This window comes from Pseudophryne corroboree, chromosome 5 (genome assembly GCF_028390025.1).
Source record: "Pseudophryne corroboree isolate aPseCor3 chromosome 5, aPseCor3.hap2, whole genome shotgun sequence".
Lineage (NCBI taxonomy): Eukaryota > Metazoa > Chordata > Amphibia > Anura > Myobatrachidae > Pseudophryne > Pseudophryne corroboree.
The window spans coordinates 440,197,152-440,212,600 of NC_086448.1; the positions used below are offsets into that span (position 1 = coordinate 440,197,152).

At 42.8% G+C, this 15,449-nt stretch overlaps 1 long non-coding RNA gene across 1 annotated transcript; it reads right to left on the bottom strand.

The window, feature by feature from the left end:
• Positions 1–859: 859 nt before the first annotated feature.
• Positions 860–4,052, bottom strand: LOC134929113 (uncharacterized). Its single transcript, XR_010178291.1, has 3 exons — positions 3,973–4,052; positions 2,108–2,680; positions 860–978 (listed from the first exon to the last, which is right to left on the bottom strand). It is a non-coding gene; the product is annotated as an uncharacterized LOC134929113 (long non-coding RNA).
• Positions 4,053–15,449: the final 11,397 nt, after the last annotated feature.

Sequence of the window (15,449 nt, forward strand, 5' to 3'; positions counted from 1 at the left end):
GAGTATTTACGGTAGAGTTTGTGAACGCATGGAAAAGCCATCAAAACACATTACATATTTAATCCAAATAGTGCACAATGGGGGTAATTCCAAGTTGATCGCAGCAGGATTTTTCATAGCAACTGGGCAAAACCATGGCCCTCATTCCGAGTTGATCGCTAAGTTTTTCGGACGCACAACATATTCGCAAAGTTGCGTTAATGTAGTAATTTTGCGAACTTCCGCCCTCAACGTATTTTTGCAAATTCGCACGCAGTATTACACAAAGTGGGCGTACGCCAAATGACATCGCAGTAATGCAAAACCATCGCAGCATTGCGAAATCATCGCAATAACACATACTTAATCGTAAAAATACTAAGTTTGAGTATATTTACAAAGTTTGGCGTAAAAGTGCACACTTTTAAGGTAAAACGCACAAAAATGTTTTTTTGGACTATTAAGTGCAATTACACCTTTCCTTTTAAAGACCACAAGCCCTTTTCAATTACGAACCCAATTAGTGTTTTGATTGTTAATGTTCAAAAACAATTAAGTCTGTGAACAAAACCAGATTAACACTTTGTTGCCATAATTGCCCATCAACATGTCAAAGTGTAAATTTTTTTTTTTTTTTCTTCACTTTTTTAATTTTTAAAGGTGTTGTTTGTGAATGAAGGTGTTTACATGTTTCTTAACACAATATTATCCTTTTTTTTTGGGTAAAAATGTAACGTTAGATGTGTGTAATTTTTTTGTCATAAAAATTCTACCTGCAAATCTGCTGATCCTTTTTTGCATTAAGAAACACAACACCCGGTTAACTTTAAACAACTTTTTTTTTATTTTTTTTTGTTTTTTTTTGTTTTTTTGGTAAATCAAATATTCTAAATTATGCAAATTTTTCCAAATGGTCCACACAATCCAGCATTGCTTGCAGGTGTTGGCGCATGGTGTTTAGAATCCCTGCAAAACTTGTGGGATCTCCAACTGCAACATCTGAAATTAAGATGCAACACAAACATTAATAACTTAATTACATTACTTATTAGCCAAGCAAGGCGCAAAGCACACTTAAATGCTGGCATGTACAAACTGCTGGACTCCAGCTGTTGTGAAACTACATATACCAGCATGCCTTTACACAGTTTTGTGGTCAGGGAATGGCAAAGCTGTGTGAGGGCATGCTGGGATGTGTAGTTTCTCAACAGTTGGAGTGCCGCAGTTTGGACAGGTCTGCTTTAATGGCAAAGTTACTACATCCTGGCTGTTTTATGGTACAATCATTAGCAGAACACACAAGCCTGCTCAGCCTTTTTTTCAGATTTTAAAGTGTTCCAGACCATGTGTTACATTTACTACTATGTGAGTTATATTTAAGATGGAACGTTGCCCATAGCAATCAAGCCAAAATATGATTATTATATTGTAGAAGTGGCTCCCAATTTTTTAAGTATAATCTTATTGGTTGCTATGTCCGACATCCCATGTTAAAGATAACTACCATCTTCGTCAATGTGACACCATGTTGGCATTCATTCCCATTTGTTGTTTATTTTTTTTTATTTTTTTAGGGGGTTGGTCCTGCATCATCACACTGCATAAACACATCTTCAGCAGCCCAACATATCATAGCATTCCCACACTCCCTGAAAGCTGCCCTTACTAAATAAGTGGAAACATGTTTGACTCGAACAATTATTAATTTTGAGAATGTAACTTTCACACAAAAAAACAGTGTGTCATTAGGCTGCATAACAAAGTGAAGCATGTGATTTGTAAGTGTAAATATTCAGACTACACAGGCCCAAGTGTAAAAGGCAAACAACATACTAAAATCCACTCAGGTCTAACTGTTTCACTGAAAAAGTAACACATATAAACCCTGTTGTCCTGGCAACCCTGGCTACCTAATGAGTGTCAACCTAGAGTGGACACACAAAACATTGCACACATACACACTGTACATATAATGACACTCACAAATATGTAAAGGCAACATGTACACCATGATGAAATGTTTAAATATTTTTCCAGGGTCCAAGAATTCAAACAGTACAACACTGCATGTTTTGGCATTGTAAGTGTAAGTGGGTAATCTTATTGTATAAAATTTAAATAAACTTACTTTCCTCGGAAACATCCAGACTCCCGGAATGTTCTGCAGGGGCTTCCTCTGCCCATTCACTTGGTGGGGATGTTGCCTGGATGGGGGAAGGCGGCTGGATGGGGGAAGGAGGAGGGATTGGGGAAGGAGGAGGGATTGGGGAAGGAGGAGGGATTGGGGCAGGAGGCTGGATGGGGGAAGGAGGCTGGATTAGTGCCGCAATTTCAGAGGGGGGGTCTGATTGAGAGGGCGAGGGGGGCGGAGAGAAATTTAAAGCAATAGAGGGTGAGGGGGGTTCAGATGGGGATGTCGAAGTGGAAGGAGAAGGGGTATGGGAAGGAGGAGAAGGGGTCCCAGAAAGAGATGGAGAGGTGTGGTGAGAAGGGGAATGGAAAGTGGAGTGGGCCAGGGAAGCTGAGGGGGACTGGGAAGCTGAGGGGGACTGTGAAGATGAGGGGGACTGGAAAGCTGAGGGGGAGTGTGAAGGGGAGGGGGAGTGAGAAGGGGAGGGGGAGTGAGAAGGGGAGGGGGAGTGAGAAGGGGAGGGGGAGTGGGAAGGGGAAGGGGGTGGGGAGTTGTGCCGTTGTTGTTGTCCTAGAATGAAAATATTGTCCACATTTTTTAATCATGCAAAATTACATAGTATTGATTTTTAAATATAAATGTTATGTTACATGTTTTTTTTTTTTAAATTTAAAATAGAAATTCAAACATGTTAAGATCCTCTTCATGTTGGCCATAGCAAACAAAATGAAGCCAAACTTAAACTTTGAAGCTCATTCCTTAATCTAGTCCATTGAGTCATAGTGATTTGTCTAGGCAACATCACCAGATTACTATTCAAGGGCCCTTATTATATAGCCAGCACTTATCAAGTATTTTGGACCAGTTTCCTGGCTGCTTCTTATTTCTTGGAAACATGCACTTGTTTCGTGTCACTTTACTACAGTCAGTACTGTTTCCCCTAACCACACACACTGACCTAATTTCCTAAAAAGGAGACTGAAGGTTGCAATTAGCCTACCACTTACTGTAAAATGTAGGTAATTCAAAGGGGATTACAGCTGGAATTTAGTTTGCAATTGTCCAAAAGCATGTGCTCTGCAGGGGTTGCATATATAACATGTGCAGAGAGAGTTAGATTTGGTGGACTTTTTCAATTATGGGCATGGAAAATACAGGCAGTTTAATTTAAACACAGCAAATTATTGAGATGCTTTAACCCACCCCACCCAAATCTTACTCACTCTGCACATGTTACATATGCTTCCCCTGCAGTGCACATGGTTTTGCACAATGGTTTACAAAAAACCTTTTGTTCAAAATTGGGAAGATCAAGCATTATCACATTTTAAGCAAAAAATCTTATGTAATGTAACTTACTTCGGGTATGGAGAGCACGGATTTGCTGGCGGATCTCCGCCAACAAATCTGGAGTCCGCCTGCGGAGATCACTCCATCGCCTCTCGAGCTGGATGATTGTCCGCCTGCTGCGGACGCGAGTCCGCAGCAGGCGGCGGACCTCCGCGTAGGCCTCGCGCTTCACCCGATTGGGGATGAAGCGCCCAACGCGGCCTACGCGGCGGTCCATCACCGCTACCAGCACGCGGAGCTCCCGCCTGGAGAACGGTGCTGCACGCATCATGGCAATGGCGTTTTCCTTATTTGGGCATATATTTATAGTGTCTGTTAGCATGTGATTGGCCAAAAATATGTAATTTCTAATAACTTTATTGATCTTTGCAATGCTGTGAAGAGCAGAGTGTTATTTTGCCCGAGCGGAAATTCGCATTAGCAGAAGCGAAAATGTTTGTTAGAAACAATTAGAATAAACACACAGAGACACAGACTTTACTGAAAATTACTAAACATATCTGTGTACTCACCACAGGTCGTGTGATCATTCAGCTGGACAGTCACAAAGTGTCAAACATTGAGGATCATTTGTTTGTGTGTTTGTTTACATAATCAGGATTTGAGGATATAAAATAAATAAGGACACTATTTATTATCATTACAGTATTTAAATTATTACATAAACATTGTCAGCTTAACGTGTTTTTGTTTTTTGTGTTTAAAAAGAAAAAACCATTCCAACACAACAACAGCATTACCCAATCACTTTACAAGAACATACTAAATGCAATCATGTTTAAAAATACATAAGCATACTGGGTTGTATTATTTGTGCAAATATAAATGTTAAAAACACTATACCTGAAATGTTCTGCTACAATTCTTGCCCTCACTTGGCTCCCCCTCCGTGTCACACTCCCCCCACCGAAGCGTGGCACAACCCCTGGCTCCTCATCAGGCAATTCCTCTGCCTGAGGAAGCTCGACACTACTCCTTACCGCGATATTATGGAGTATTGCGCACAGGACCACTATTTTACTTGCCATCTCCGGCGAATACATGATGTCGCCACCCGTGCGGTGGAGCACACGAAAGCGCCCTTTCAGGACACCAATTGTGCGCTCCACCAGCTGCCTAGTGGCAGTAAGCGCGGAGTTAAATGCCATCTGTGGTCCTGGCCTGGGATTACGGTAAGGAGTCATGAGCCAGGGGGTGCAAGGATATCCACGGTCTCCTGTTGGAATAAAAGCAAAATTTTAGATCACAAATTTCATATATTTTTGTAAGTTTGTAACTAAAATATTTGAGCAACAACTCACCCAATAACCACATGTCTGGTCGTTGACTTGATCTTAATCTCTGCCATATCCCTGATTGTCTAATGACATACGCATCATGGGAACTTCCTGTAAACTTTGCGTTCAGGGAAAGGATCTGGAGGGATGGCCCACAAACAACCATTACATTCAGAGAATGAAACAGTTTCCTGTTTCTATAAATTTCTTCATTATGTCTTGGTGGCTGAATAGCAACATGTGTGCCATCCACAACCCCAATAACATGTGGGAAGCGACTACCACCTTCCGCAAATTGCCGCTTCACCACATCTAGGGCACCAACATCCAAAGGCATAGCAATAAATTGCTTAACACGCTTGATGAAAGCCTGGCAGACACGTCGCAGGACCTTACTGAACTGGCCCTGCGACATGCCAACCAGGTCTCCAACAACATGCTGGAATGATCCTGTGGCCAAAAAATGTAACACTGCAAGGAATTGTGTCAATGGTGGTATTGCTGTAGGATACCGAATTTCAGACTCCAGATCACTCTCTATTATGGAGAGAGTGTCTAGGATTAGATGTGGTGGCAGCCGGTATCTACGCACCACCACATCATCTGGCATCCCAAAAAGTATGACACGGGTTCTGAAAATTGGTGGCCTAGCACGCCTCCGTTGCCTTGGTTGATGAGGAGCCGGCTGTGGTTGTGGGGCTGGCGGTTGGGGTGGGAGTGCTGGCGTGGGTTGGGGAGGTAGGGCTTCTGCCGCAATATGTATTGACATCACACACTTTTTGGAGAGAATGTTAAGAAATGTAAAAAAAAAAAAAAACAAAGTTTTCCAAAATTTTACACAATAACTGTTTTTACAATTGTGGTGTCAACTTACTGCAGGAGCGTACATTTTTTCTGTGTTGAATTCATGTCCAAAATGCAAAAATAAAAAGCAAATAAAACTAAATTTAATATTTGGATATAAAAAACATATATTAATGCAAAAAAACTTTATAAAAAAAAAAAACCAAAAAAAAAAGAAATTTAGTACCTAGTCCAGGAAAGACAAACACTACTTTGCAGATCAATCCTGGAAAACCCAAACACTTTGTTTAGCAAACTTTACAAAAAAAAAAAAAAAATTTAACAAACACAAACAAGCACCAACACAGGCCAAGGACACTTACCTGCTCCTAAAGAAATAAAGTCTTGTTTTTGTGGACCACACCCAAAAATGAAGACAAAATTGGTTTTTCTCACCAAAAAAAAAACTCCTACAAGAGAACACAAATGACAGTCAAAAACAGCATACAGACACTTCCAACAAACAAGCTCCAACACAGGCCAAGGACACTTACCTGCTCCTAAAGAAATAAAGTCTTGTTTTTGTGGACCACACCCAAAAATGAAGACAAAATTGGTTTTTCTCACCAAAAAAAAAACTCCTACAAGAGAACACAAATGACAGTCAAAAACAGCATACAGACACTTCCAACAAACAAGCTCCAACACAGGCCAAGGACACTTACCTGCTCCTAAAGAAATAAAGTCTTGTTTTTGTGGACCACACCCAAAAATGAAGACAAAATTGGTTTTTCTCACCAAAAAGTAAATTCCTACAAGAGAACACTAATGACAGTCAAAACAAAGAAGCACGGGAATATTTTCACAAATGGACTTGCAAAATATATATGTGTTATAAAAATTAAAATATTAAAATGTATTAAAAAAACTTGTCAACACAAAAAAAAAAAAAAAAAAAAAAAACAGAATACTCACAAACGAAAATACCCACAAAAAATGCCACTGTCTATATTCAAAACGCAAAGAAAAGGACAAAGGTATGCTTGACAATTACTCACTCTGCCAATTCCACTATCACCTTCCCGCACAAGCCAACAACTCAAACGCCAAACTACCAACACTTACAGCATGCACAGTAGGCCCTTAAATAAGCAGTGCAATCATTCAACAGAATAACAGTGTACACCTGTGTGAATTAACGAGTCGCACGTAGGTATATAAGCGCACACACCTCGGCGTACACACGTCATCACAAACATGGCTTCTCGTGAGCAAATCGCAGCAGAGATAGACCGCATTGCAGAGCAGCAGATGGCATTGCAGAAACAACGGATAGAGTGTCAAAGGCGCTTGTTAGAATACGCCTCTGCGGAGGTTAATGCAGGACCTAGTACTCTGCAAATTTCTGCTTCTGAACCTCAACAATTGAGTGTGGATACCCTGCCACACACACATAGTGAGCAAACTGAGGGAGAATTGACTTTAGCCACACAAACACAGCAGACAGAAGCTGCTAGTGAGGAGGAAGATGGAGATGACCAACCTGAAGAAACCTCACAGGCTACCTCCAGACGGAAAAAAAGACAGCCTGCATTCACTAAGAGGGAGTTGCGTGTCTTGGTCACGCAGGCCATGTCCAAAATACATAGGGGCCCCAAAAACATGGGGGCTGCTTCCAAAGAACGCATCTGGAGAGACATCACAAAATCTGTGAATGAAGTTGGCTCTGTCGTCAGAACATCACAGGAAGTGAGACGACGGTAAGTGCATCTTGACAATCCTTTTTCTGTGCTAAGTTGCTTAAAAAATGTAGTTACATGTCATGTTATGTCTAGCAAACACAAGCAGAACATGTGTGCTATATATTTACTTTGAACAATAAGAAGACTCAACTTTTTCCCTCTTTCACAATATTTATGTAGGTGGGCCGACTTCAAATCCCGCCTGAAGGCAAAGAGGGCTGCGGAGTGGAATGCCTCAAGGGCAACAGGGGGGGGACCACCTGTCGCTGTGGAGTTTACTGACTTGGAGGAGATGGCGATGGCCTGTGTGAGTTATGAGGAGGGCCAAGGGGTGTCTCATATGGACACGGACCTGCCTGAGATTCTGACGGGACATGACTTGGAAGGTAAGTTTACACATGTATTTGTCTGAAATTTGAACTGTATTAATAATCTTAAACTAATTTTGACTCCAACTTTTCCCCCACACATTCTTCTATTTGCTTGCCACAAAACACAGCACAGGGGGGTGAACAGTTTGAGTCACAGGCCGGTTATGTGGTTGAGGCTGAGGTGGAGGGACCTAGTGGGTCTGCCAGTGTGGGCCAACAAAACCCACCTATGCAGGTTCCTACTGGCCCCCCCACCCAACCCTCTGCTATCCCGGAGATCCTGCTTGAAATTGCTAGGTATGGTGAGAGCCTAAACACATTTCAAGACGGGGTCATCCGGGAGGTAAGCCAGATAACTGTCCGGCTCACTGAGATCCGAACCTGTGTTGAGCAAGGTGTTGCTCAACTCTGCCAAAGTCTGGCAGAGATCAGGCAGGCCCAAGAACAACTGGCCTCCTCAAACCAAAGCCTTGCAACTAACATCTTGCAAGGGCTCCAGGCCATCGCTGTCTCCCTTGCCCACAGTGGCAGAGAGCCAACCACATCGGCTCCCTCCCCTGCCCCTGCCCAGGAAGAACAGGACACTGGGCAGGCCCAACGAAGGTCACTCCGCAGACCAAGCAAAGAAGATCAGCCTCAGGCGGGGCGAAAAAGAAGAAAGTGATGTCTCTCCAGATGGGCAGCACCCATGTTTTTGTAGTTGCCTCTATGTTATTTTGGACTTGGCTTGTGTGGCCAGAATGGATCACTCCCTCTTAGTGAAATGTCTTTTTTTCTGTTTGGAGGAATTGTAGCCTGTGAGTTTCTTTTAAAAAACAACAGAGCCATCTTCCTCTCACTAGTGTGCTGTGTATTGTTGTGTTTGTGTGGTGGATACTAATTATTTCTCAGTTTGTGTCACATTTTTGTGTGGCAGGGTGTGAAATATGTTGAATTTATGAATTTATAAGATACTTTTGTCAGAAGCAGAAATTTGCAGAGTACTGAGTTCTGCAATATAATTTTTGTCAGTGCCATCTGCTTGGTGCTTGGTCTATCTCTGCCTGTGAGACTCATGTGGAGCCATGTTTAAATGTTGGATCATATTATTTCTGAAATAAAAAATATAAATTCAAAATGTGTGCAATTTCTTGAAGGTAATGCATTAGCAAAATCTTACTTACAAAAAGATTATGTCAACATATAGACACTTGGTGACCAATCTGCTAATTCTCCTTCAAATTTAAAAAAAAAAAAAAAAAAAAGGTATGTTTTGCACCACACTTTAATGTCCATATTAATAAAACAGACACGACAACTTGATAAAATATCTTTGGACAACATGACATCATTGAAAACATTGACAGATGTTAAAAACATATATTATTGTGACTTTTAAAAATAAATCATAGTGTATGCGGCATTATGTGGGTGTTGGTTAATTGATCAGAATGTTGCAGAATTATATAACTTTAAATAAAAATGTAACTTGTTTGTATTTAGTAGTCTAACACACATTCAAACATTTCTGCACAATGCTTACACACCAAGTTAAACACAAATAACAACCTTATTTAACAGTGTGTGAGATTAATATGTGAGTAGAATAAACATGTAATGTGTGTTCAGTCAATTGCTGGTTGGTAACTTTCATGGGCTCAGTAATTAACAAGTAATTGAACATCAGATGAATGTGCTCTCCAATTAACTGCTAATTACTGCATACACACTTGTACCAGTACTTCGCAAATGTAGAGTAACTGCAGACCTACTCTGCTGCTGCGTGAATGTTGCTACGGTTTCCTATGTTAGTTTTAACAGCGACAAAGTTTATGTGCGAAAAACACGCCCATTGCAAGTTGCATACTCCCACACAGTACGCCCACTTTCACGCCCATGTCGGAGCATTGCGAAGTCTCGCCTCCGCCACGCCCACGCCACTCCTTGTTTTCGTTTGGCAGTTACGGCTTTTTTTGTCCAAAGTAATTTTGCACAGTTGTCGTACGTATGTCTTCGCGCATGCGTAATCACGCATTTGCGCATGCGCAGATACTTACATTTCGGACATTTGCGATGCGATGACTCTTAGCGATCAACTCGGAATGAGGGCCCATGTGCACTGCAGGGGAGGCAGATATAACATGTGCAGAAAGAGTTAGATTTGGGTGGGTTATATTGTTTCTGTGCAGGGTAAATACTGGCTGCTTTATTTTTACACTGCAAATTAGATTGCAGATTGAACACACCACACCCAAATCTAACTCTTTCTGCACAAGAACAAGGGTACAAACCTCTCTACCTAACTGGAGAGGTATCTCGGTGGCTGCATTGAGAGAGTCCGCTATCGAGCACTCAAGACTCTAAAAGTTATCTATCTAGATGACCGAGGACCAGACTGGGTAGCGCGGTAAAATCCAAACAAGTATGTACCATTGACTGTAGCCATTATTCTTTTGTATTGTATTGCTTTGTTATTGTAACCCCCTTTCAGTAATAATATGTTGTGGTGTCGGAACCCGGCATTTTAAATACAATCTGGTGTCGTGTTTTCCTTTCCCTGCTAAGGTTTAAAGTGTAATACTATTGCATGCATAGCTGTTAAGGGTTCACGGTGTATCTTTGGGTGTGTACGCGCTGAGGGTACTTTGACAGCCAGTGCGGCATTTGTACGCAAAGTCCGTACACGGTACGGGACTCTGTACGCTAATGGTGTAATAAGTACGTAGGTTGAGGATTAAGTATAGCGGTCGCAGCGGCTTTATTTAAAGTGTATGAAATGTCTTTTTAAAGTGTTGCTTTTAGTCCTGTATGTAAATCAGCGCTTACAATTAGGGGCTCATCCGATTTCCACATACTCACAGCTTAACAGGTCATAGCAGACTTAATCTAGCAGCAAAGGGCGGACAGAAAGTATCCTACGTAGCCTTTTCTTGGTCAATGGATACACTGAATACCCTACTTGTGTGCTGATTAGATGACGTCTGCTCTGTATGGTGTGCAGAGGTGCTGGTAGAACCCGTAAAACACAGCAAAAAAGCTATTTAAAAATCTGTGAAATTTTTCTTGGCGCCAAATAGCGTACACAAAAGACACCCATACTTTGCATACCCTCTCACATTGTTGCCATAAGACTCAGATTGCTAGATTCATTTAGATCTGTGTGAAACCGGATTCATTTGTGGCTATATAGTTAAAAAATTAAAATAACAGTGTTTAAGGAAGTAAGTGTAAAGACACAAACGCAGTTCTGGCCTGGTTGTAAAGGTTAATACAGAAAAAAACGGTGTTGTGTTAAGTGAGCGATTATTGGCCCTCATTCCGAGTTGTTCGCTCGCAAGCTGCTTTTAGCAGCATTGCACACGCTAAGCCGCCGCCTACTGGGAGTGAATCTTAGCTTCTCAAAATTGCGAACGAAAGATTCGCAATATTGCGAAAAGACTTCTCTGTGCAGTTTCTGAGTAGCTCGAGACTTACTCTTCCAGTGCGATCAGTTCAGTGCTTGTCGCCTCCAAAACCACCGACAAGTCCCAAGGAGCCACAGGCGGGACATTGGCCCTCATTCCGAGTTGTTCGCTCGCTAGCTGCTTTTAGCAGCATTGCACACGCTAAGCCGCCGCCCTCTGGGAGTGTATCTTAGCATGGCAGAATTTCGGACGAAAGATTAGCAGAATTGCGAATAGAAAATTCTTAGCAGTTTCTGAGTAGATCGAGACTTACTCCTACATTGCGATCAGTTCAGTCAGTTTCGTTCCTGGTTTGACGTCACAAACACACCCAGCGTTCGCCCAGACACTCCTCCGTTTCTCCAGCCACTCCCGCATTTTCCCCAGAAACGGTAGCGTTTTTTCAAACACTCCCATAAAACGGCCAGTTTCCGCCCAGAAACACCCACTTCCTGTCAATCACACTCCGATCTCCAGAACGAAGAAAAAACCTCGTAATGCCGTGAGTAAAATACCTAACTGCATAGCAAATTTACTTGGCGCAGTCGCAGTGCGAACATTGCGCATGCGCAATTAGCGGAAAATCGCTGCGATGCGAAGAAAATTACTGAGCGAACAACTCGGAATGACCACCATAGTTAGTATTGCTCACATTTATAGAAGTTGTGGGATTTGTTTTATTGCGGACGTAGGGTTTTGTACACGTGTCTCGGACAAAGTACAGGACTGCGCACACAGCGTAAGAGACATGCACGGTCGCGTGTTTACGCAAAGTGCGTAAGAGTGCGGGCGCTAAGTACAAATTACACAATAGTGTCATTTAGTTCAAAGGTGGGACAGTAGCCATGCTACAATAGCACAAAACTACTCGGTTTCTAAAGCAGATTAGTATAAAACTTTTGTTTAAACTGTATTGCCTCTGGGGTTAAAGCTGCCTATCTGAATGAATGAAAAAAATTTGTACAGAAAAACTAAAGTGTATTTGAGTGAGCGAACGTAGGAGTGAGTGGATTCGAACCCCGGAATGCGGCATCCCATCGTTCGGTACACCAAGTGAGTGGAGGCTTGGTGGCGTGAGGCGGCTGTCTCACGTTAGTATAAGATTTAACACGTAGGTCGAGAGACTTACACAGGAGCATGGTAGGGAATTGTGACCCATAAAGTTTTTTGATACGCTCCGGCTGAGGTTTCGCAGCTTGTGATTCGATTCCAATGGTCGTACGGCAGATAAGTAACAAGTACCTATACGCTGTGCGATTGGACCACGCGTTTGTGGGTGCGATTTATAGCGCAACTTTATATCCCTTTTACAAGCTTTTTGCGTAAAATCGCGGGTTCATTAGCGCTGTATACAGCATACGCAAGCGTGATTTGTGTATAAAAAAAGTGCATAGGGAGTTTTCGCTGGTCTCTCTCAGGAAAATCTCCAACGACAGATACTTTACTGGAAAGGGTAAGTTATTCCCAAAAACTTCCAGTAAAATAAAGGTCAATAGGGGCCCTAAGTTGGGTACATTGCCTTCGCTATCAACAGTGTATAGTAGTACTGGCCAGCGTGGGCGAGAGTGGGTGAAAGCGCTCGGAGAACTTTCACCATCACCTTATATTGAGTATTTTGGTGTTTGTGGGAAAAGGCCCACAATTATGGGAGCCAGTTGCTCAAGTGAGGGACGTTTAGCCAGGGTTCAGGCTGAAGAGCCGCGGCCCAAGGGGTCAGCGAGGTTTATTATGTGTGGGAAACATGGTCCACACACTGAAGTTTATTGTGACGAATGGGTACGTATGACTTACAAAGATAGGGTACCATTCCCTAAGGTGGGCAGCTTTGAACCGGAGGTATTGCAGAACTTAAGGATAAGGATATGTCTGATAAAATCCAGAAAACAAACGATTAGACATACAGATTGTTTACATTTATGGCAGCAAGAGGGAGAGATGCAAAGGGAATTAGCTCGCGCAGCAGGTTCCAAACCTAGCGGGAAAACAATGGCGACCGCACCACCACCACCATATATTGTTGGGGAGAAAGTGGCTACAAGCAATGGTGCATTAGTACAAGATAGGAATGTGATTGATAAATGTACTAACGCTAACCCTTGCCAGCTGTATCCCATTTTAAATTTTCCCCAGGATTGTGAGCAGGAAGATAAGCCCAGCACGATATCGGCACTCTCTCTAGCAGCCACCATACAAGATACTCAAGTGGGCACGGCCCAACCATCAAGAGTTGTAGCGAGGCCCACTAGCGGAGGGATAAGTGAGGTCGTGTCCACAGGTAAGTATGGTACCATACATTATGCAGAAACTATTGCTCCCCACATTGTAGAATCAAACCAGAAGGATGTAATTGAATTAAATCCTGTCAGGGTAATTACAGTCCCCAATGGGAAAACTGACAATCAGGGAGTAACTCCCATCAGGAACATTGCCATGCATTGTCCCTGGTGCCGGGCAGAGTTAAGGTCAATTATGTCTGAATTTCCCGATCCCAGGAAAGATCTAGTCAGATGCCAGAGATTCATTAAGGAGTTAGGTAACGCCCATGAGCCTACAAATAAAGATTGGCGAATAGTGCTACGAGTGTGTTTACCCTCAAATATTGACATCACGAAATTTATAGCAGACAGTAAGTTAGATGCAGAAGTACCTCTCACTGATGAATACAATCAGGAGAACGTAAAACAAATCAATCTTCAACTAGGAGTGTATTTCCCTACTGTTGTCAAATGGAATAAAATTTTCTCCATAAGACAAAAGGTAGGTGAAACGGCATCCGAATATTTCCATCAGGCACTGCAGGAAATGTCTAGATACACTGGGATCGAGGACATAACAGATAATGCACATCACAGGGAGGTAGCTGTTACTGTATTAATGGACGGGTTAAAGGAGGCATTAAGAACAAGGGTACAAACCTCTACCTAACTGGAGAGGTATCTCGGTGGCTGCATTGAGAGAGTCCGCTATCGAGCACGACCGGAACATCAGTAAGCACAGGGAGTCTCAGGGGGATAAGCTGATGACAATGAGTATAAATGCTCTTACAACAAAACCACATCAGCCAAAACCCCAGACCCCTGATGGTAAGCCACGTGTAGTAACATGTTATAATTGTCAGAAGGTAGGACATTACTCGAGGGAATGTAGGAGTAAAGGTACACATAACGTATACCGACCCCCTAGACCAGAATACGAACCACACTACAATTCCCATAATGGACCACCTAGGAGAAATTACGAGCCACATGCAGGGGAAACAAGGAGGTACCCACCAAGGAGAGATTGGCAGACCTCCGAAAATTCTCAGCTACACCCCTCACATATTGTAGCTGCCAATGCGCTGCGGGAGGGTACCAATACACAATAGGGGTTGGGCCACACCTGTAGTCTGCAGCCAGTGAAATTGATTAGTAGTGAACTTGAGGTCACGGTTGATGTAGCTGGTGTACCATTACCATTTCTTGTAGATACAGGGGCGGCCAGGTCAGTGTTGAATTCCACATCAGGTATAAAGACCACGGGAAAAATGATTCGGGCAATGGGAGTAACAGGAACGGTGCAACAATACCCTTTGAGTAGACCTGCAGAGATTACGATAGGGCCCTTGCAAACCAAACCAAACATTCTTTTCTGCTGGCTGCATCGGCTCCGACTAATCTACTCGGCAGAGATTTATTGTGTAAAATGCGGTGTGTCATATATTGTACTCCTGAGGGTGTCTTCTTCGATATACCTGAGAACCACGCTCAAGAAGTACAAGATATATTAGACACCCCTCAAAGGCTAATGTCGCATTCTACTGTTATAGACAAGTGTCCATCAAAGGTAGAGGAAATGATCTCACAAATACCGGGTTCCCTTTGGACCAAAGATGGACAAGACACTGGATTGATGGCGAATGTAGCTCCAGTAGTAGTACAAGTAAAAGATGGTAGGATAGCTCCAAAAATCCCTCAGTATCCTCTGAAGCCAGAGGTAGAGTTAGGAGTGTACCCTGTCATAGAGCGGCTGCTACAGCAGGGCATCCTAGTCAGGACGTCCAGCACCGCCAATAGTCCCATCTTCCCTGTGAAAAAGAGTGGGGGGAGGGGTTACAGACTAGTGCAGGATCTAAGGGGGATAAACAAGATAGTTGAGAGCCAATTCCCCGTAGTGCCAAATCCAGCTGTCATCCTCATGCAAATTCCCTCTACTGCAAAATTCTTCACTGTCATTGACCTCTGCTCTGCTTTCTTTTCTGTCCCTCTACACCCTGACAGCCAGTACCTTTTTGCCTTTACATACAGGGGAGTACAGTGCACCTGGACTCGCCTCCCCCAAGGTTTCATTGACAGCCCAAGTATTTTCTCCCAGGCTTTGCATGACTGTTTACAATCCTTTCAACCTGAGAGCGG